The following is a 22,075-nucleotide window of genomic DNA, read 5'->3' as shown; positions in this document are numbered from 1 at the left end:
AAGATAACTACTAATATTAATGCATAAATCCATAGGAAATGTTTGCCAAATGAGTAAATCTGTTTATCTGCAAGAACAAAGCAGAAATGCTACAGGTTTTCTGCTAGACATCAGAAAGGAAGACTCTTCAATCAGGATGCTATAAAGTGCTACACAGTGCCAAGTTAAAAAGAAACGTAGGGTTTCAAGTTTCCTATTCAGCTTCATTCCTAATTGTGTTCAAAGGGACATAATCTAAGCAGCTGCGGTGGGAATTATTCAGGATTGTTCTAGAAGAAAGTGCTTTTATTAACAAAAACGGTTCCTCTTTCATGAAAGAGAAGTAAGCCATAGCATAAGCTGTTAAGTCACCCACACGTAATACAATAAGAAGCATCCTCTTATGCAATGTGTCACTTATTCAATATTTAATATAGCTTAAATTGCCATAACCTAGATGCATGGCAAGGGAAACAAAAAAAGTTTCTTTTGTAGGACATATGAAAGGACCTCTAAACACTACTTGTAGGTTTAGCTCTATGTTTTTATTCTTTCAAGGCAGCCACACGAGATTTTTTTTTTTTATTAAAGAATACAAGTATTTCAATAAAATTCTCCTCTGCTTTTCCACTGTTTGTACTTCTCATTTCAGTTAAGTTTTCTTCTATTGTCTTCCCTTTATGAAAGCATTTTTCCACATCCATCCTGAAGAAAGGTTTCCATCAAAGTCAGCCTCATACTGTTCTTGCAACGAAGTGGGCTCATCCTGTTCTTTGCTGATTTACAACGGTAACACAAAAGACCAAAAAACTGACCATAAGACCAGTTTTACCTTGAAAATCTTCCCACTAGAGATTAGAGTGGGTCAACACAAGAAAGCGTTGTTTAGGATATCATCTTAATAATGAATGGAAGCTCGAGGTAGGTCCAGGATCCAGTCAGCAGCAGGACCACACACCGACGCATAGCATGGTGTATTGCTTTTGCATCAATCCCCAAAAAAAGATAAGGAGTGCTGCATGATCTGTTCGTGGTTTTCTATTTCTTTTAATCCTATTTTATAAATAGAAAATCAAGCTTGATATCTTTCCTCCTAAGCCAGAGCAAGGAAAAGAATACAGACTATAGCCCTGCATTTTATTAAAACAAAGCCAAATGAAATTCAGAATAGAATAACAAATCTCTCTCTTTTTTTTTTTTTTTTTTTTTTTTTTTTTTTTTTTTTGTGGAGAAGTGCCTAAAAATGAAAATCTGGAAGCTGCAACCTGCCAGGTAAACTAAGTGGGATAAAACCATGTGTCCTTAAAATGCCAGGCAAAAAAGTCAAGCAAGTAAACACACTGGGAGACAGACATTCAGCGTGGCAGTGGAAACCCTTCCATGACACTTCTTCAGGTCAGCGACATCCCCCAGACTGCTTTATTTACTAGTGTGAGCAGGACCAAGGAAACCCACAAATAAACTGTGATCCCTTCCCAAATCTGTGATTACCAGGTTTCAACATCTCAACGCATACATCCAGCAAATACAAAGCACCTGCTCCTTCCATTACAACAGCACAGATGGCACAAGGATCTAGAGAGGGCTTGGAGCAGACAACCTCCAGAGGTCCCTCCCAACCTCAAGCATGCTGAGGGTCTGTGATACAGGGGTAAAAAAAATAAAATTAAATTCAATATATATTTCTATATACACACACTAGCTTCACCTGGACAGAAGTATCATATTTAGAGTGCATTTGCACACACATGGGATGACTTCATCTGTAGAATGAAACTGGATAATGACCTCTCCAAAATTCAGGAGGCAGTAATGTATGAGGAAACAGGTCAGGGAGACGGTTTTATATGCAGATCAACCAAGTCCAGGTGTTACCAAGCACCTGAACAAGGGCAAGTGTCACACCTTAATTTCTTGGGCTGGGAGCGGTATGCGTTAGGCCACAGTGGTAAACAATGTCTGCAGCAAGTTTTGAAGGAAAGAATTATTAAGGGCAGAAGCAAATGGAAGACAGCATAAAGTGCAGTATGGATTTACCTTACAGGAACTAGACCAGACCAACACAGGCTTTTTTTATTTATTTTTTTTTCCTGAATTTAAATACTTGGGTATCTGTCTGGTTTGTCTGGCCATCGATTCAGCATTTGATGAAGTACCACAAAGCCACTGACTAGGTAAAACAGAACTTTTCATGGATACAGTAAGTGAAAGTTTTCAATAAGAAGTCTGGGATTAGTATTACAATCCAAAACCATGAAAACTACAGTAAAAAAATGCAATAAAATCTATTTGTATAGTGTAAAAGATGAAGCACTTCTAATGACTAACAGCAAGAATTGTGGTTATAAGCTGACAGTTTATTACTTGGGAGTGAGACAGGGGATGAGTTGCAGCCTGTAGAGAAAGTACTGTACTGATGTCTTTATACAAGGCACGGGTGAGATGTGTGAAGTATTTGACTCTGGTCCTCATTCAAATAGCATCAGCTTAAAGTAACACAGACACAGAACTGGGTTACGTCAACAATTAAGAGAAGAAACTAATTGTAATGAAACTAAATAATTGTAACGAGAAGAACCTAAACTATTAAGGCTTGGATGGGTGTGTGCTTCATTGGATTAAAAACTGGCTGGGTGGCTAGGCCCCAAGAGTTGTGGTGAATGGAGTCAAATCCAGCTGGAGGCTGGTCCCTCGCGGTGTCCCCCAGGGCTCAGTACTGGGGCCAGTTCTCTCCAAAATCAGTGATTAAGATGAGGGGATGGAGCACCCTCAGTAAGTTTGCAGACGACACCAAGTTAGCTGTGTGGGGGTAGGAAGGCTCTGCAGGAGGATCTGGATAGGCTGCACCGATGGGCTGAGGTCAACTGCATGAAGTTCAACAAGGCCAAGTGCCGGGTCCTGCACCTGGGCCGCAATAACCCCAAGCAGAGCTACAGGCTGGGAGATGAGTGGTTGGAGAGCTGCCTGGCAGAGAAGGACCTGGGAGAATTGGTGGACAGTCAGCTGAATATGAGCCAGCAGTGTGCTCAGGTGGCCAAGTAGGCCATCAGCATCCTGGCTTGTATAAGAAGCAGTGTGGCCAGCAGGGCTAGGGAGGTGATCGTCCCCCTGTACTCGGCTCTGGTGAGGCCGCACCTCGAGTACTGTGTTCAGTTTTGGGCCCCTCACTACCAGGGCATGAAGGTGCTCGAGCGAGTCCAAAGGGCAGTGCAGCTGGTGAAGGGCCTGGAGCATAAATCTTATAAGGAATGGCTAAGGGAGGTGAAGCTGTTTAGCCTGGAGAAAAGGAGGTTCAGGGGAGACCTCATCACACTCTATAATCACCATAAAGGAAGTTGTCGTGAGGTGGGAGTTGGTCTCTTCTCCCAAGCATCAAGTGATAAGATGTAGGGAAATGGCCTTCAGTTGCACCAGGGGATGTGTAAGTTGGATATTAGGAGAAATTTCTTTACTGAAAGAGTTGTGCGTCACTGGAGCAGGCTGCTCAGGGCAGTGGTTGAGTCACCATCCCTGGAGGTCTTCAAGAAACGTGCAGATTTAGAACTTAGAGGCACGGTTTAGTGGTGGACTTGTCAATACTCAGTTAAAGGTTGGACTTGATGATCTTAGAGGTCTTTTCCAACCTGAATGATTCTATGATTCTACCTTGGTCTAGGAAAAGTTTAGGAAATCTAGGAGTATGGGAAATTGAAGTCTAAAAAGGTGCGGTTGTACAAAATACAACAGAATAAGAAGGAAATGATGAAAAAATACCAAACCTAGCATCCCAAACTGCTCTTCAAGTCTATACTTGAAACGTACTTCCATCCCAGAAGACTTCCTTAACAAACATGCTAATACATGACTAGACAGAGGACTACACCTATACATCTGTATTTCATGGATATACCTTTTGTGCAGTCAGAATTGGAAATACGTCAGCACTGAGAATTAGTTCCCTCCTCAGATAAAGAGAAGCAGCTCAGATTTTGCTCATTTCAATTACGCAAGTCCAGCGGGCTGCATAGCCTCCAAGCAGAAGAGTTACAGACCTCACGCTCTCAAAACCACCCCAACACTAAGAGGTGGAGCCTTTAGTGATTGCTATGGAACAGCTTTGGTTACTGAGGAGAAAATGCAAAAATACACGGAGATGAGTGTGATTCCTGAATTCAAGTTTGGGCCACTAACTATAATTTATAGTTACTGACGTCTGTTTTTCAGTGGGGGTATTTCATTACAATCAGTAGCACCATAGCTAAATACATAATTTTTATAGAAATGATTTTGAAGTTCCTGGATGAGCAGCAGTATTACACTGAAACAAAGAGCCTAGGGTTAAAAACGAGTGCAAGTGTTTTCTTTGCATAAACAAAAAACTATCCATAAGGTATCAGTGGATTCCTGCCCAAGAAAACAGTGCCTGAGACTGGGAGTATCCCGAGAGTATTATTATGGGGATGATGCATGATGTCAGATGTCTCAAACGTCTTCCTGTAATTATACTTACATTACAATTACAGTAGTTTTGCAACAGGATTTCTACACAACGTTCTCAGGGTTAAAAAGGTAGGAGTAGGAGCACCCTGAAAGCATTCATCACAGTCCATAAGGCAATCTGTCTTTCCTTCCTGGTTTCCTGTTGGGCCATTCTTAGCTTGCAGCACGGACAAATGATGCAACTTCTCTTCTTGTATCTGTATGATCAAGCCGCTGTTGTAGACTCAGTACTGCTAGATGAAGCGCTCCACTTCTGACTGCACAGCCATTGCAGCAAGACACAGATAAGAGAAAAGAGGACAAGAGCAATTCCACAGGAATTTCTTCTGCCTCAGAAGGCCATTATGCTCGCTGGAGGGAATATTTTGCTTGTGCCACCGTCACTGAATTTCAATTCAACAGGTTATTCCAATGAAGAAAATGAGCAAAACAGTGATGGCATGCATACCTGTCTAAGCTTGCTAAGCTATGGCTAATGGAAAGCCACTTACATGTAGGTTTTTGAGAAGACCTACAGATAAGCTTTTTGGGGGCTGCCATATCAAAAGTAATGCATTTAATCTCCCACCGGCTACCACTAAGAGTGGCCTACCTATGTGTAAGTGAGAGGTAAAACCGATGTGCTCAAAATAAATAGCTGGTCTTAACAGCATTTGATTCACAGGCCACCAACCCCTTGTTATTTAGTGGCTGCAGACAGCAGCAGCTAAAGTTTTAGTGTTGCCTAAGCTTTTAATAGTTACCAAGAATGGTGCTCTCAATGGTACTACTACTTGGTATCCCCGATGGCTCCCTGGATAGTGTGTTCAACACTAAAAGGTAGATAGCTCCTAATTCATGGGAAGTGAGCAGATAAAAGGACCAAAACTACAGGTTTACCCCAAAAGGTCATCTAACACCAATTCCCATCAGGTATAAGAACTTTGCTCCTCTGGATCAACAGATGGACATTCAAAGCAAGTTCCAAGAAAATATATTCTTAGAGGAAATAGCTCGGGATGGGCGTAGGAGTAAAACACTTTATGTGTAGAGGGAGACAAAAGAATTAACATTGAGGAATATAAAGCATCTCAAAAGGCAAAGCATGCTCTGAGCAGATGAAGATCACTAGGCCCAGTATTCTCATTTTCAATGCAATTCATGAGCACTTTCAGGCAACAGTATTGTCTGTGACACAGCACCACAATGCTGAATGCCAGCAGCAACAGAGGCTGGAGCAAAGAGGAAAAATTTCCCAAAGGAAAGGGGGGGGTCATAAAGAAAAAAATAGAAAATAAGTAGAAGTCTTCTGAGAAACGTTATTTCTTCTAAGCCTGGCACATTTAGATGTTACCAAACTAAAATTCTTAGTAAACATGATGCTACCTTAAAACGAAAACAAATATACAAAACAGAGAAACTACTCTACTCCTGACAGAAACCCATTTCAGACAGATGTGCTCTACTAGCAAATTGCTAAGTGGCACTGACACCCAAACAATACATAGATATGGACGATAAAGTAAAAACCTTGATTTTATAAATGCTTATCTGTTGCTTTTCCAAGTTTTTTTGTTTGTTTGTGGCAGTAAACTGAGATAGCAACATGGCTGGAACGGATTGTTTTTATAAGCACTTCCACAAATACTGCAATTCGCTTGCACTGATGTTTCCTTACCTTGACTTTAAAAAGGGGACCTAGAAGCTAGCTTAGTAACACGAAGCTTTATTCTTCCCACACATTAAGTGAGAGAACAATGACGACTGCAGCTTTGAGAGGACAGTTTTTAATTTTGAAAGCAGAACCCTTCTGTGAAGCACGCAATTCTTCAGATGATTTCCACTGCAGTGGCATGGGCAGGAAGTCACACGAGCTTACTTCCCCCGATAACAATACAGGTACATGCACTGACAGAATCACCGAGACTCACCCCAGTCTGAAAATAAGGCAACAGTCCAAACCCTGACTTTACCAGAAGGTATTTTGTGATTAATTCTCAACTATTTGATACATCTGATGCCTTGAGGTAAGGAGGAGAGAGGAAAAAACATGACAAAAGCAAAAACCATTGAAAATCTACCTTTCAGAAAGGCTACCAGTCTTAACCACTTCACATATTATTTCTTCTGCTCAGATAAAGACATGTCTGTCATTTTAGGCAGTGACCCATATCACACAGCACCGACTGCTGTGACAATACTTAAGTAGGAAATGGGATTAAGCAATTTACTATGTAAATGGTAAGCCACAAAAACAACACAACAGAAGCACTCTGGCGGTCATGTTTTTGTAGAGTGTCAGTTAGCACACAAAACAAAAATAAAAGGATCCGTAATTACTTTAACCAATAAAGTTTGGCATTTCTCACAAAGAAAAATTATCAGGGGTTGATTTCATGAAGCTTTTCGCCTAGAGATAAAACTGGCATCCACACAAACTGCAAATGAAGCCAAACGTTTTTACCTCTAAATAAATCATTTCCCAGTCACAGTCCCTAAAGGCAAACCTGCAGCAGTCCACTGCAATCTTAAACCTGTCATAGCTGACTTCCACACGTATTCTTGTATGAACTAAAATATTTCTTCCTATAGGAAGATTTTAAGTTGTGACAGCAAATTAGTAATGAATATTTGAAATTAAACTCAAGAAACATTTGTCTCTGGTTTGCAGATCGCTCCTGCAGGAAACACAACCAGTGCAAAAACTGCAAAACCTCATTTTTATTTAAAAAATCTGGACCTAGTATGGATTAGGCTGCATTTTAAACTGGAGTTTAATTCCCCTCTGACAGAAAGCCTTTAAGAAATTCTGCACATTCAAAGATTGAAGGGCAGTGCTGGGCCAGTACTAAACTTTCAGAGCAGCTGGAAAAACAACCATGATTACTACCAGAGGAAGTGTTTTGTAAGCTTTGAAAAGGCTTTAGTTTCCTTAAAAAATGATAAAAATGGAATAATCTTCAGAAGGGTGCATAAAAATGTTAGAGAGCTATATATAGGTATCTGAAAGTTAGGTGACCTCCTGTTATTAAAGAAAAAGTTCAGTATATCAGACATTAGAGATGGTAAACAATCCTCATCTCCATATAAATAATCAACTATTGTCTCAGTTCAACAAAAAATAAAAAGATGTAAATTTATTTTTCTACTATTAAATAGACATTAATTCAAAAAAGCCAGACCAGGAAACTATAACAAGATTTAAAAATGCAAAATCAAAAATCCAGCTTGAATAATTACATTTTATTGCTATGTAAATCATTCCATGTGGAAAAAAGCTAGTTTCACAGAATTGCAGATTATCCTCAGTTGTAACAGACTGAGGCATACCAGAAGACTCAACTATTGCTTTAGTTTCTTTTCACAGATTTTCATTTGAGGGAGAAAAAAGTCTTTCAGAAGCAGTCCTCTTAGGATACAATTTCTAACACTGTAAAGCAAAATCCTCAATTTGTATCAATCCCCCCTTTGGAGTTTGTTGGATGTAGCTCTAAATATAGCACTGTATTTTAAATCAGACTATCCCTGATTACGTAAAACTTAGTTTAGAGTTTGTCGTGCTAAAAAGTGACCTCAATTTTTTCATACATTTCACTGATGACTGTTCAGAAATCTTTTCCATTAGGTTAACTATTTCAGCACATCTGCTTTAAATAACCAGTCGTAGAAAGCATCGAGAACAAGACTTCTTCAATGTTTCCAGCCCATTAAAGTTGCATAAATCCAAAATACAACTCTATCATTTGCTGTCCTCTCTGCTGCTCTCCTCTCCTGAATACAGGTCCTAAAATACAAGAACAAGATTTTGAAAGATTTGAGGTGTTCCCCCCACCTTTTACAAAAAGAACACTTATTCTAGTTGCAACTTGACGCTCTGCAAAGGGTGATGAGCACTAAACTGATATGAAACAGAAAACAACCTAAACAGCTCACCCTCATAAAAAGATGCACAGGTGAAAACACAGAAGCAAGATACCCCAAGCCATCAGGTATAAGGGCAGTTGTCTCCAGCTGTCTCTCTACTGTGGCTTACAGCATGGCATTTATCAGTTTTTACTTACTGTCAGTATAGCTTTTGCTGTTTATATACTGCAGCTATGGGACATTTTTTTATTACTCACTAACTCCAGCCTTGTGTTTTACAAGCTGCTTTACCTTGTGCTTGACAGTCCCCAAATTGTTTTTCCTTCAATTCTAAATCAATTAGAGAAGAGAGAGAGAGAGAGAGAGAGATGCAGTGGAAATATCTATTTTTATACTTACTGTTCTCAGGTCGTCTTTTTTACTAGAAGCAGTTACTCTCAATCAGCACACAATACAGGCAAATAAAGATCATGTCAGTAGAAAGACCTATTCTTATCCCGAGAACAGTGGGCATCATATGCTGCTTTTTATATTATCTGAAAGAAAAAAAAATCACCTTTCCCATAATTAATATCTACCTTGCAAGTTATTTTAGAATTTGCCCCTCCACCTCAGACACCAGGTGAGGTTGGGAAAAGATGATGAGCAGAAGAGCTTGCACGTGCAACCAGAACAGGTCAGCCAAAGGACGAAGGGCTCAGTGAAATGACATCTGCACGAGAATAAACCACACTGGAGGGGGGCAGTACAAAAATACAGAACTGATACAAGTGTAAACCAAAGAAAAAATGATACTTGCGATATCAGAACTGTGGTGCTTTTTTTTTTTCTTTTTTTGAGTTTGAGAAAGACTAACCCCACATCATTTCCTAGCCCGCAGTGTCTCTTAATTGAATTACTGTTAGCAGGCTTCCCATTCTTCCTACTTACAGATCTAGTATTTTCTAAACTTAATGTGCACGCTTACACAGCTCACGTTGAGAAAAATCATTTCCATCAGGTTGAATATGCATGAGATGGAGGTAAGTTTAACAAATCACTTTTCTCTTTAAAGTAAATCATCGTGGTACAGACAGAGCTTTGAGAACCAACTTTTTTAGTGCCTTGTAACATTTGTTCAATTACGTACATGACAAGGTAATTTATTTTACATTTTTTCTTTGGGATGCCATAAGAAATTGGGAGGCCTATTTATCACCTTTCTGTAATGCATAGGCTATAATTTATTGAGTTGCATGGCACCTAAGTAAGTACAGACAGCATTAAACAGAAAATACAGAGCTTTAAACTGAACTGTTTTCCAGAACTATCTAGCCCACGTGAAAAGAATTCTCAATATTATATTCTCAGCTTGATGAAGTTTAAAAAAAAGAAAGTATTACCCAAAAAAACATCAATTTCTACTACAGTTTGGGGGAAAATGAACGAAGTGTTAACAGACTCAATTTCTCACATCAAATTAAAAATGAAAATTACTTTTTGGCAGTTTACAGTAGATGATCAGCTTTTTCTTCTACTACTCGTAATACCTGACTGCAATCTACGCTAGGTGCTCATCAACCACCACCACCTACAAGGATGAGACTGCTCAGCTCAACCATTTGATGAATCATTCAAGCTGACAGACGTTTTCCATAACCACAGTTGTAACACCTGCATTCTTCATCACAAAAGCAACGGCTTAGCCATCAACGTGACCCAGAAACACTCACGGGTTCTCTGAAGAGGAAACGAGATCCTTCCCTTTGCGAAGGTGAAAGTTGTGGCCAAGGCTCTCACATTTTCAGGCCTGAAGGAAGGTGTCTAAGTTAGAGCTGGGCTGCTTTTAAAGCTTCTCCTGTTGTAGGTAAGTGCTCTAAGTTACTAATACTTCTACTAAGAATGCTGTCAATCAGGTTTCGAAGCTCACATGCCCAAGCTAGCCCACACTTTCACCTTTGTATATAGATAAACCCAAAATTTCAGTTTTACACAGGAGACAATTATTCATAGAATTGCTGATACTTTACACAACAGCCTTGAAAATCTGGGTATTTCTGCAGTGCTTTATTTTCTTAGAGCGTCAATCCTTCAACTTTACCATTTGGGAATCTTCTCTAAGATCTTCTGAACCCTTCATAAAATCCACTATGCGACGCATCCTTCCATACTCGTGCAGTCATTCCTGTGACTGACATCCCTTGCATTAAAGTGACGGGACTTACAAAAAAAGAAAAGCATACCATTCAGGTCTATTTTCCAGAAAAAAAGAAAAAAAAATCCCGATTATGTTTTAGCTACAAACTTTCCTCACCGCTCAATCCTATTTAGCTTTCCCTCAAATGGAAGTCACACCATAGTGATTATCCCAGTCACCCTTACTAGATTTACTCACAGTCTGAAGTAGTGACCAAATACACATATAATACCCAGTGCATGAAGGAATCACAGTAATGATGTTTTCTGTTCCTTTTTTCTACTTCATCCCTGAAGGCTCCTGCCATCGTTTCCATTTTTGATAGCTACTGAGCAGAGAACATATGCTTTTGAAGAACTACCCGCAACGACTATACAATTTCTCCCAAAGGATCACAGCTAGCTCTCTGTTATGGCAGACATAAGCAGAATTGTTTGCATCCTCTTCCTTCAGCATGTGTTACTTTGCATTTATCAATGCTGAATTTCACCAGCTATTTATTGTTCCCTTTCTCTGTATTCTGATTTCCTTTTGTTCTCACAATCAATTTTGATTGTCTGATTTTGTATTACTAGCTGGATGTCAGCATATTTTGTTCCCTTTTCCAGATGTGTGGATTTCCTGAGGGCACATGAGGGCCTTGTAGATTACGATGGCAATACCTCTGTGGAAATCGACCATTTATAATCTTGCCATTTTCTCATCTTTTACCAAGTTATTAATACAGGAGGGGGCATCTCCTCTTAACCCACAACAACTGACTGCCTTTAAAAGCCTTTGGCAGGAGGTCTTGTCTATTTATTTATTTTTTTTAAATAAATCAAAGTGCATTATACCAGCTATTATACCATACTTTCCCCTTCACCCCCTCCCCTCCTCCAGATTCTACCTGCTTTATGAGGTACAAATTCTAGCTAAAAGAAAAACGAAAAAAGAAAAAAAGCTGTAATCTTCACTATATTTGTGTGTTTGCTGAATCTATTACACTTTACTTCCAACTCCCAGATCTATTTCCCTCCTAGGCCCATAGAGTATCACACTTGTACTTTCCACAGCCTGATGTGACAGATTACATACCACAGATTAAAAATGACACTTCTGTATCTGAGGTGCTTTACAACTTCAGCGAATATCATCTGGTCCGCGCGATGTCCTCCTATTCATCTTACTGACTCACTATTAAAAGACAGTTCCTCTTATCCACAGCCTGCAAGAGGACCTTTGAGTCTGGGAATTTCCACAGCAGGCTGCACTGTGGCTTGTCTGAGCTCACGTGGCTTGTCTGCTGAAACAGCACCGCTCCAGAGCTCCTTCATGCTCCGGTCACTTGACGGACTTCACACTAGCAGTGGGCAGTGTGCTAGGAAGGCTGAAGGTTATTACCGTATGGTTTTAATTTCAAGTTTGCCACTCTTCTTCCTCCTCCTCTTCTCTTAGATACAAGTTCTGCTCTTCAAAAGATTACTACCATCAGCTTTCTTCACTACCTGATCAGTAGATATTTCTTTTGATGCATGTTACTTCCAAGTCTCCAATACGCTGTCTTCATGACATATGCAAGGCTCTTACCTTCACAGCTGCACCTCCTCACTGCTTCTTAATCAGCTTCACTGTTTTTAATAAGGTTTAATTAGGTTTCTGGGAAGAGGGGGCCAGTGTAAGTCTTACACCAAAAAAATTAGGGTGGTGGTGTTCACACAAGGACGCCAGATAGTACAATACAGGTCACATCTGCAAGATGATAGCTGAGTAGCATCTTAAATCAGACTTGCTGCCCTGTTTCAGACTATAATATCCTCTTTGCACACTGAGGCAGAGGACCGAGGAACATCCATGATGACTGAACTGCTGTCTTTACATTACACCAAGTTGAGACTTGTTCCTCCTTCTCCCCTTTGAAAGCAAATACGTTTTCCTGCTACGACCACATTTTTTTTTTTTTTTAGCATTTTGAAAAAAAATGTCAGCATTCCGATTAGGCAGTCAACAGCAGAGCTCCATTACCATACCCCTCCACCTCCTTTTAAGGCATATTTTGATCCCCATCAAGTAACACATCTTACGTTACTCACAGATGAGCTGCCTTAATAGGAGAATGCTGTATGATTAAGGACAATTGGGTTAACGCAATTCCTACCTGTTTGCACCCAAATATGGCCATGTCCCATTGATTATCTTCCTTCCACCAAGTTCCTCAAAATGCTTCTAGCATCAGCACACTCATTTTAAAACAATACGCTGGAATATCTGTTTATTTATTATTATTTTTACAAAGGTACACAGCATTTTTGAGGAAAGCACAAGACTGCTCTTAAATCAGCTTTTCCATTTTTATGCACACCATTTGAGGACTTTGTTTGCTGAAACATTAACATTCAGGAAAGAGGCAACAAGAAAGAAGAAAGGGACAAAATATTTTTCCTCGGGGCTTTCATCGTTTCCTGAACCACCCAAAGAAACTTCTACAGCTTTCAGTAGAAATGGGAAAAGGCCATTTACAATAAAACTAGCATACTTTTTACATTTTGCTTATTTATGCAGCAGTTTTTGACACCAGATAGAATGCATCTGTAATCCTCAGGACTAAAAATCTTTGTATTTTTCATTCACCAGACCCTGAACTGCCCCCTCCTACACTTCCCAGTAGTTACTGAAAAGCCATTCAGTCCCTTTGCAGGTTCCTGAGAGATCTAACAGCTCAGCCCACCTTCATTTAGTAATACGACTTCTCAAACATTGCCTTATGACAGCTCCTTCTCAGTTTTTCACTAATCACTTCAGTGTCTTCACCAGCATGCAACATCCCAGCACACTAAATTCATCCTCTCCAACAGTATTAGGCTGCTCCTGAGGATACCTAAAAACTCGTTGCTTACCTGAGACATACCCTTTACACGATTTTGGCTTCTTTGAGATTTTTCTTTCAATTCCCCATTTCCATCATCATTTCTTAGCCTCTTAACAACCACCTATGTTAGAGTAAGAATGGCTAAATTCTCACTTGTAGTCTCAAACTAATTTCGGTTTAGCTCCTCTCTAAATATGTAGAAACCACAGTTTAACCTGGACACTTCCATAAAACAACATTAGCACACAGCAAAATGCTAGCACTCCATTTATTATCAGATCAAATTGAACTGTTGCACAATGTTTAATTTGGTAGGCCTTTCTGATGCACTTCGCTAGCTGTCAGCCTCTCGATGCCTTTTGCTGCGCAGTCTTGAAATGTCAAAGCTTTATAGCCTACAGCTACTATGTCACTTCATCTGGCTTTGCACATGAAATAATGAAGTGGGCATCAGATCACTGAATTCAGCCTGCTTGAAGGGTGAAAAATTCCAGTCACGGATCAGAAACTAAGTAATATAATGTGGCAGCATTTTGTTAATAGCATGAAAGCAAGTAGAGCATGGAATAGCTTTATTACTATAGTAATAATGACATATTACAGTATGCTCCCCTCCTCCCTCCAAGTATATAGTCATTGCTTCTAGAAGGACAGAAGCAAAATCTTTTATTTTCTAGGCATGATTTTTTTTTCCTAAAAGTTTGAAATTTTTTTTTTAGAATTATCATCGCCGGTTTTAACAGAAAGCCCAGTCTACTGAGAGCATTCGCTTAGATTCTAGTTTTCAATGTTGCCACAAGGTTGGTTGCTTGGCCAAGTTGCTTGTCTTGTCCAGAAGCCTGCTTTCACATAGTTAAGAAATAAACAGCAAAAAGCACTTCAACGAAATTGATATAACAAGAGGTTTCACAACTATTGCTAAAGATCATCCAAATCTATCAACACTGGAAAATGGCAAGTCATAAAGCATGCCCAATATCGACCTGGCTATTCTCCCTGGGCCAAAATTACAAGGATTCTTGAACAGATTCAACAAGTATGGGACTGTTACTAGGTTTTTTTGTTTGCTTTTAAAGCTGTAATTCCTACCTGATAGCAATTATATATATCAGCTCTTATCCTCCTGAGGACAGGGCAGGTGAATAGCTAGCTGCCTTTTTATAGGTCAGTCCAGAAAGTGACACAGGGCAAGACCACCAAAATAATAAATCTTAATGATCTTTTTTCGTAACAAAACGACTACATCAGAATTGCTAACTAAATGTCTAACACAGCTTGTTCTTTTAGTCACCCAACTCACCAGTTCTTCTTGGTAATGTAGAGTTATCAGTTGCAGGCCACCTTTCAGCTTTGAGATGCTTGGATGCCCTCTCAGGATATTTCATCTTTGATTTTCCCATTTGCACTTAAGGGCTTAAACCAATTTAATCTTGTTCTTGGTAACTCTAAACTGCATGCCAGAACCAATGAGAGCCCTTTGTTTCTGGTGCCTTTGACTTGTCTTAGCTAAAATATATTGAAGAACAACACAGATGCTGAACTTAAAAAATCTCAGTGAATAAAGGGCCGGAGTTTACTTGACACCAGGAGACACCTGTCAAGCTCAACTTTCTCAGCAGCAGGGCAGATGACCAGAGACAGGAGAGCAACGCTTTCCCCTTGAAGCAGACTCACAGTGTGTAGTATTAGTCAGAAGGAAGAAAGCTTCTGGAGACAGTACTGTTGCTGGAGAGCACATAATGGGAAGGGCGCTCCATAGAAGACATTGAAAAACTATGCCAGTAGTAGAGAGCATGAAGTTATTTATTCACAACATGTAACAGCAGCACACGAGATGCATTACAACACGAAAGCTTCCAACACACGCACAGACAAGGAACAAAGATTGTATTAGGAGATAAATCCACGAGGGATTTATCCTCTAAGATAAAATCCCAATTTTCTGATGACTGCAATACTGAATAGAGGATAGTAACTGCCAATAAACAAAAATAATAATAATTTAAGGTTCAAACGGTTCACCTAACCATGCTTGAGCAGGTTTACCTTTTCCCAAATGGTGTTAACAGTATGCATTACCACCAGATCCAGAAGATAGATAAAGGAAGCCTCAAATTTACTTTCAAAAATATTCTGTACTATACGCAGGCAAGACACCTTCTTCCCCCTCCATTCATTTCCATCTCTACTGCAGCAATATCAGACCAGGAGTCGCACCACTCTAGCTCAATGTTGTAAGTGTGGCACCATAAGCAACAGCCATTACTATCCAAGCTGTTGCCTTACTCTTTTCTCTCCTGATGAGGCTTTTATCAGTATCTCTGTAGTAGCAGATGAGTCTAATGTTAGCACTGCGGTTATACAGTAATATTGCTAATCAGGAGAACAAAACGTACTTTACAGTGCATTCATCAGGGAGGCATTTTTCAAACATAACTCTGCTGCAATCACTGTCTTCAGGGAATTCTGCAGAAACGAGCTGAGAAACAATACCCTTGGTCTCATGCTTCCTGACTCGTGATACCTTCCAGATTCCTAGATATCAGAAAGACTTCTTTCTCTTCATGCAGTACCTTTCAGTGTGTCCTATCAAAACCACTTGTGGAATTTGGGATTAATCGGTTTAAAGATCAACACCGACAAGTCTGTCATTCTTCAAACCTTCTAAATAGAAAATGCATGAAATTGAAGCCCACACGGTAAGTTCTCACAAACAACCAAGTGTTGTGTAGTATTTTAAAAGTTTACCTCTGTACACCAGATTGAATTGCAGTTCATTGCCTACCTATCACTTTTCAATGATAATTGTTTTTATGATATCTGAATGGTAAAAGTGCATGACCCACAGTCACATTAGAGAACTGGAAGTAGGAAGAGAGTTCAAGGACAACACAAACACCTGCATCCAACTGCAAGCAACCAGAAACATTCAAGAATACTACTAGGATTTTCAACAACAGAAGCATTTGCTCAATGGACAGCTTTTTTTTTTCCTAGCTTTCACTGCAAACAGCTATCTGATCATTAACCATTTTGGCAGAATCTGCTTATACCATCCTTGCTCTAGGCAATGAATTTTAATTGGGGGGCCATCTGAACCTGGGTATTTTCCTCCCTCCTTATTTCAAGGAGTTGAACAGAGCAACAGTAATTTATTTCAGTGTCTTTTGCTTACAACAGCTTTCTTCTAAAAAGAAAAAAAAAAGGCCCATTAAAATAGGACAACATTTTGAAGTTATTATGATAAATTGAGTAAAACCACTGGATTTTTTTTTGTCACAGAGGCATTTCAACACCTCATTTTCTAGACCCAACCTCTTCCTAGTACTCTAAAGAATCACACACATACTCAAGGTTCACGCTTGCACCTTGGCAAAGGAAGTGCCAACCATTTAGAGCTGAACTCGGATCAACTCTGCTGTTACCTTACCACGTGGTGGATGGGCTTTAAAGGCAGCCGTGAATATGATGGCTCCTACGTAAGACACAGGATCCTCCTCCAACCTGAAGGAAGTAATGAGCCTTCCCATGAAAGCAGTACACTTAGAGTATGCTAAAAGAGTTTGTAGACGATACAGACAGGAAAGTACAGCAGAGAGCTACAGGCATTTATAAAAAGTCTCTTGAGTATGAAACCTGGGAAAGAAACGCATTTCTTAGAAGCTCACACAGTGGCAAGAAAACCCGTGGATTCAATCAGATGTGAGTTAGAAATCTGCAGAAAAAGCAAATGATTTAACAAAACAGCTAAAGACATAGCATGTAACATTAAATAAAAAGCATTACTTGGCTGAAGGCAAAATTATTTCAGAAGCCCAAGAGTTGATGCATTCAAATAAGGGAGACAGAAAAGGCTCCAACTCTCAGAGGAGAAATACAGGGAACTGGAACAGTGATGCATCTCTGTTTTAGTCATTTCGTTTCCTCCTCTTAATATCCATATCCTTGGTATGTAAAGCATACATTCTGTTTCCACACACACACAAAAAAAATAGCTTTATATGCATGTGCATATGTATATACACACAATATACTGTTGAATATTCATCTCCCCCCAAACACTGACAGCTTAAAATAAATTGTAAAATGAGCCTACCCAGTAAGATGCTTCAGAATACAAAAAACTAAGCCCTGCAACTTTTTCCAGCTCAAGCAATGACAACACGCACACGTCTCCTCTATCTTTCATTAGGGATATAGGATGCCCAACAACTGTTAGGAAGTTAAGTGGCACAGCTCTATTTTGGTCCCCTGTCAGAGATAAAGAATTGGCAAAGATACCGTGTGCCATTGGCCAAACTGCTTTCATGCATCTTCTGAGGGATCAGCACCATCACAAAGGTGAGTGATTCAGTCATATTTCTCATATCTAACAGCGTCCACCACTTAAAGCCACACCGGCACCATATTTTGAAGCAAGCTACAGCAGATTAAGCCAAATCTAATGACCAGTTCAAAGAAAAAAAGCATTAGAACTGCTTTCATGATGTTAAAATAACTCAGTGTTCAGGTACTTATTAAGACTAGTTTATAATCTAAAACACTAAAGAAAAATCAAAGATTATCTTCCTGTCCTACCCAAAATAGAACAATATCAGGCTCCTAAAATAGAATAACTATCAGCATTTTCAGAGAGGGTATTACTTCAAGAGCAACGTAATGTCTGTGCCTCGAACTACTTTTTTTGAAAGCTCACTTGCACAGAAGTGGAAAGCTGACAGCCAGATATATACACGCACTCTAATGGCTTAAGGATGAGTTTATTTTAAAGAAAAGCAAAGACAATACTGCATTCCTACTGAGATGAAACAAAGCAGAAGCTTCGTTTTTATGGTGCTTAAATTCCTTGAGCATCCTTGGGATCCGTCTTTCCCTGTCTGCAAAAAAAAGATATCTCCAAATTCACTGAAGAGTTGCTGGACATATTCATGTATTTTATAAAGAATATGAACTTATGCTGCAGACACACTCAAACCTATAAAATGTGACTTATACTCTTGTTTGGAGTATAATAAGCAAGATTGGAAATTAATACTAGCAAATAAAATTTAAAAAAGTAAAAGTATCATAAATAAACTCTGCATTGCTAAGGTACAGAAGAAAGCATGTTTGAGCTTTGTATTTTAAGAAGTACAGTTCTCATTTATTTGCCAGGCAATCTCAAAAACTACAGAGATTTCTCACCAGATCTTCTTTACCCAGAACTGGGGAAGGGCCATCTCAGTATGTTTCCGTTTTTAACACAGGTTCAGGTTTGTAACAAAAATTTATTATCCCTGAAGAGAGACCTGTGGTCCCCAGGGAAAAAAATAACTAAATACACATGAATATGGTGATGTTGAAAGGAAGCATGTCTTCAGCTGACAGCTACCACTTCAAATGGATGGCCCTTTGCTCTGAGAAGTAGGTGAGCTCCTACATTCCCCAGAGATCTTCACTTTTCTGTTCAGTCTCAGTGCTCTTCACTCCATGCAACAGAATCTGAACAATGGGAGTGAGGAATGGGAAAGGGGCCAGGTAAGGGGTGTCTCAAATGATTAAACATCCACAAGCTTCTGCTTCGAGCTCCTATGTCTCAGGACAGAGGGCACTCACACAGTTTTGTCTTCTGTAACATCCTTATCTCCTTTACCTTACACAACCCATTTCTGTTCACTCCTTCCCTAGTCTCAGTAAGTCTGCACACTTTCGTTTTGCAGTTGAACAAGGAACAGTGTTTTCCTGTGCTCAGCTCTATGTTCAAAGTATCAGCCACGCATGCATTGTGCGCTTTCCCTTTCCATTTAAGCTGTAGCTATGCCAGCAATCATCATCTTTAAACACCAGTAAATCACAAGCAAAGTGCGTGTTCCAAGGTCAGCTGATAGCTGTTTACCATCTTAAAAAATAGAAAAAATTAAGTGACAGTTCCATTATTAACACATTCAAGCAAACACTTCATGCTTTTCAGAAAAAAAGGTTTACAAAGCAAGTTCTCCTAAAATTCGGTCAGCTGAAACATGGAGCAACAGAAGACAATACCCAACATCCAACTTGTAGTACAGCTGTCATCTTGGATGAAGAGTGCCCTCAGTCATCAAATGGAATTCAAGTTGCTGTTTTTTAAAAAGCCATGCTTAAAATTTACCTGCACCGTTTATGTCTTAACTAAACTGAGACCGATCCTCCTGCCATCTACGTATCATAAACCAAATAAACTCAGTCTCATTATGTGCAGCACTTCATAAAAAATTTAGAATGGCAATTTCCTTTAGATCAGGACTTCAGCCCGCTGAGAACAAGAAATCTTTACTATTCTTATTAAATATTTACTATATGGCTGTTCTGGCATCTTCACAAGAAACACTGCATACAAATGTTATGCATTAGAAAAAATACGAAAGCTACATTTAAAACACTTAGAAGATGCTGGCAAGTGGGCAGCGGCTGGGAAACACAAATAAAGCTGACAGCCCAGCTTTCACCGCTGATTCTTTCCAGGACAAGCAGCAGCCACACAAGATAGCTTATCCCTTCGCTTGGAGGTCGACATGTGTCAAGTAGTTTTCCATAAAATGGACATGTCTCTACCTGAGTAACATGGAGGAAAAACACTTTTAGTAAAGCAAGAAGACAACCCATTTGTTTTCCCATACAGCTTGCCATCAGTGTACATCATGCTGCAAGTCACATGAGTTTACCAGCTTTGTGTATGTATAAAAGCAAATCTATCTCCTTTCTGCCACAAACGCTTTTACCTTTAAACATGTAAAGCTGCCTTATCTAACTCATCTAGATCTAAAGGAGTGTAATGCTCATGTGATAACCCATGGGTGATGCAGAATGTGGAGGCCTTGTAGTAACAGTCAGAGGACGTTATAATGCACCACAAGCTCCTCTGCCAGCCACGTGCCTGTGACAGTGAGCTTCCAAATTTTAAGTTTTATTTGAAGTGAAGCAGGAGCAACCAGCACCCTGAACTCCCCAGCCCAAGCATCAGCGCAAGATTTAGACAAACAGAAGTGTTCCAGTGCCTGCACTAATAACTCAAGAAGGTCCTGAAAAAAAGTTTTGGCACTGTTGTCCGCCAACAGAAGGTATTCCTATCATTAGGAGAGACGGCTAGCTTTGTGTTTTTCTATTTAGTAGGGAAATGTCAGGCAACAATATATTTAGTAACTGAGCACGGCCTAATCCTTCCAGTCATGTGCTTCAGCTCAGCCAGAGGAAGGTAACAGCAGCGTGTTCAGTCGGCTGCAGATCTCCAAGCCCCAAAGGCAGCAGGATCCCCCCAAGGAAAGGAGGGTCAATTCAGCCGTCCTGCACAAGACCCACCACGCAAACAGCTGATCTGTGTCAGCTGGGGATCAGATGACCCAGATCAGCTCCAGACTCCTGGGGATGAGGGAGGCAACTTCTCTGCCAGGCTGGGAGAGCTCCTTTGGAGTTCGCTGCCCTGTTTCCTGTAGCAGCCCAAAAGGGATGCTTGCGAGAGGATAGGCAAGCTAGGAAAAAAGCTACAGAGAAAGTCTACAGGTCTAAAAAACATAAGGAAGGTAAGAGACAGGATAAAACAGGAGACCTGAGCAGGCAGAGGCCTGTAGGTAAATCTTTTCAGGAGAGACAGGAACCATAGTAAGATTAGCTGAGCTGGTACTAAAGGGAAACTGAGGCGCTGGAGTAAGACACATTTGGGCCTAAGCACCTGAAGGTTACTCAGTGCACAGAACAGCACATCCTGAACCACCTGAAGAAGCAAAACTGAGCAAACAGTGCTTCAGCAAGCCACGTGATGCCATCCAGACCCAGGGTTGTGTCCTTCCTGGTGTGAACTCCAGAGCCAAGCCTCAAGATGTGAGCCTTTTCAGGAACATCGCTGCTTTAAAGGCTGCTGCAAACACACTGCGTGCCCGTGTGCTCTGCAAGGTGAGCTCAGAATTGAAGCACATTTGTTTCATTTCCATTAGCAAATAGCAGCAGCTTACTTGTTTAATGTAATTGGATGGAAAGGCCGAGCCCAGTACAGGAGGAGAATTAATCCCTCCGAAGTGTTCTCAAAAAGAGGAGGCAGAACCTACATCCTGGAGCTGTTTGTCACAAAGCTTCCAGCTCCTCTTTTAGAACCAAAATCTTTCAAGAGAGCATCCCACAATTTAAACCACTCAGGCAAAGGGAATCTACATACACTTTTTAAAAACCCACTCCAATCAGCAGCAGGAACGCTGCCCTAATTTGCCAATTTAGTGGTCAGCTCTAAGTAAGAGTCCCAGGCAGCTCCAGCTGACCACATAAGTAGAGGACAGAGCTGTATTTATAGCCCAATGTCCCTCAGCCACCAGCTCAGAAACCGCAGGAGGCCACGCCACACCACATGATTTAAGCACGCGGTATCAAGTGCTCCGGCTTCTCTTCCACCTCAGGGCTCCCTCTGTTCCACTCCTTCACCTTCTTTCTCCCTACAATTTTAAAACAGAGAGAGAAATCCACTGCGTTCACATGCCCCAAACTACTTTAGGAAAACATGAGCCAGGTATACTGAGATCAAGTAGTCTCCTTTCATATTTTCCTTCCAAATACTCAAATGATCTTTGCCATCTTTTACCCAGGCTAGGGCCTCAGAAACTTCCCAGATGCTTGTCAGGCTCTCACCGCAGTAGGAAATCTTTCAGGAACAGCTTACAGCCTGTTGGTTTGATCCAATATTTTATGGTAATAGGGTTGAATAAGTAAGTCTCTTTACATGGACAGCCTGAGCTCACTCGCCATCGCCT

General features: G+C 40.3%; 1 protein-coding gene across 4 annotated transcripts in view; it reads right to left on the bottom strand.

The window, feature by feature from the left end:
- The window catches only part of ATP11A (ATPase phospholipid transporting 11A), a 123,711-nt gene that overhangs the window by 88,172 nt on the left and 13,464 nt on the right, over positions 1-22,075 (bottom strand). The window lies entirely within an intron of this gene.

The sequence above is a fragment of the Anas acuta genome, chromosome 1, assembly GCF_963932015.1.
Source record: "Anas acuta chromosome 1, bAnaAcu1.1, whole genome shotgun sequence".
NCBI classification, from domain to species: domain Eukaryota; kingdom Metazoa; phylum Chordata; class Aves; order Anseriformes; family Anatidae; genus Anas; species Anas acuta.
The sequence above is the reverse complement of the archived record's forward strand: the minus strand, read 5'-3'. Positions and strand labels throughout refer to the sequence as shown.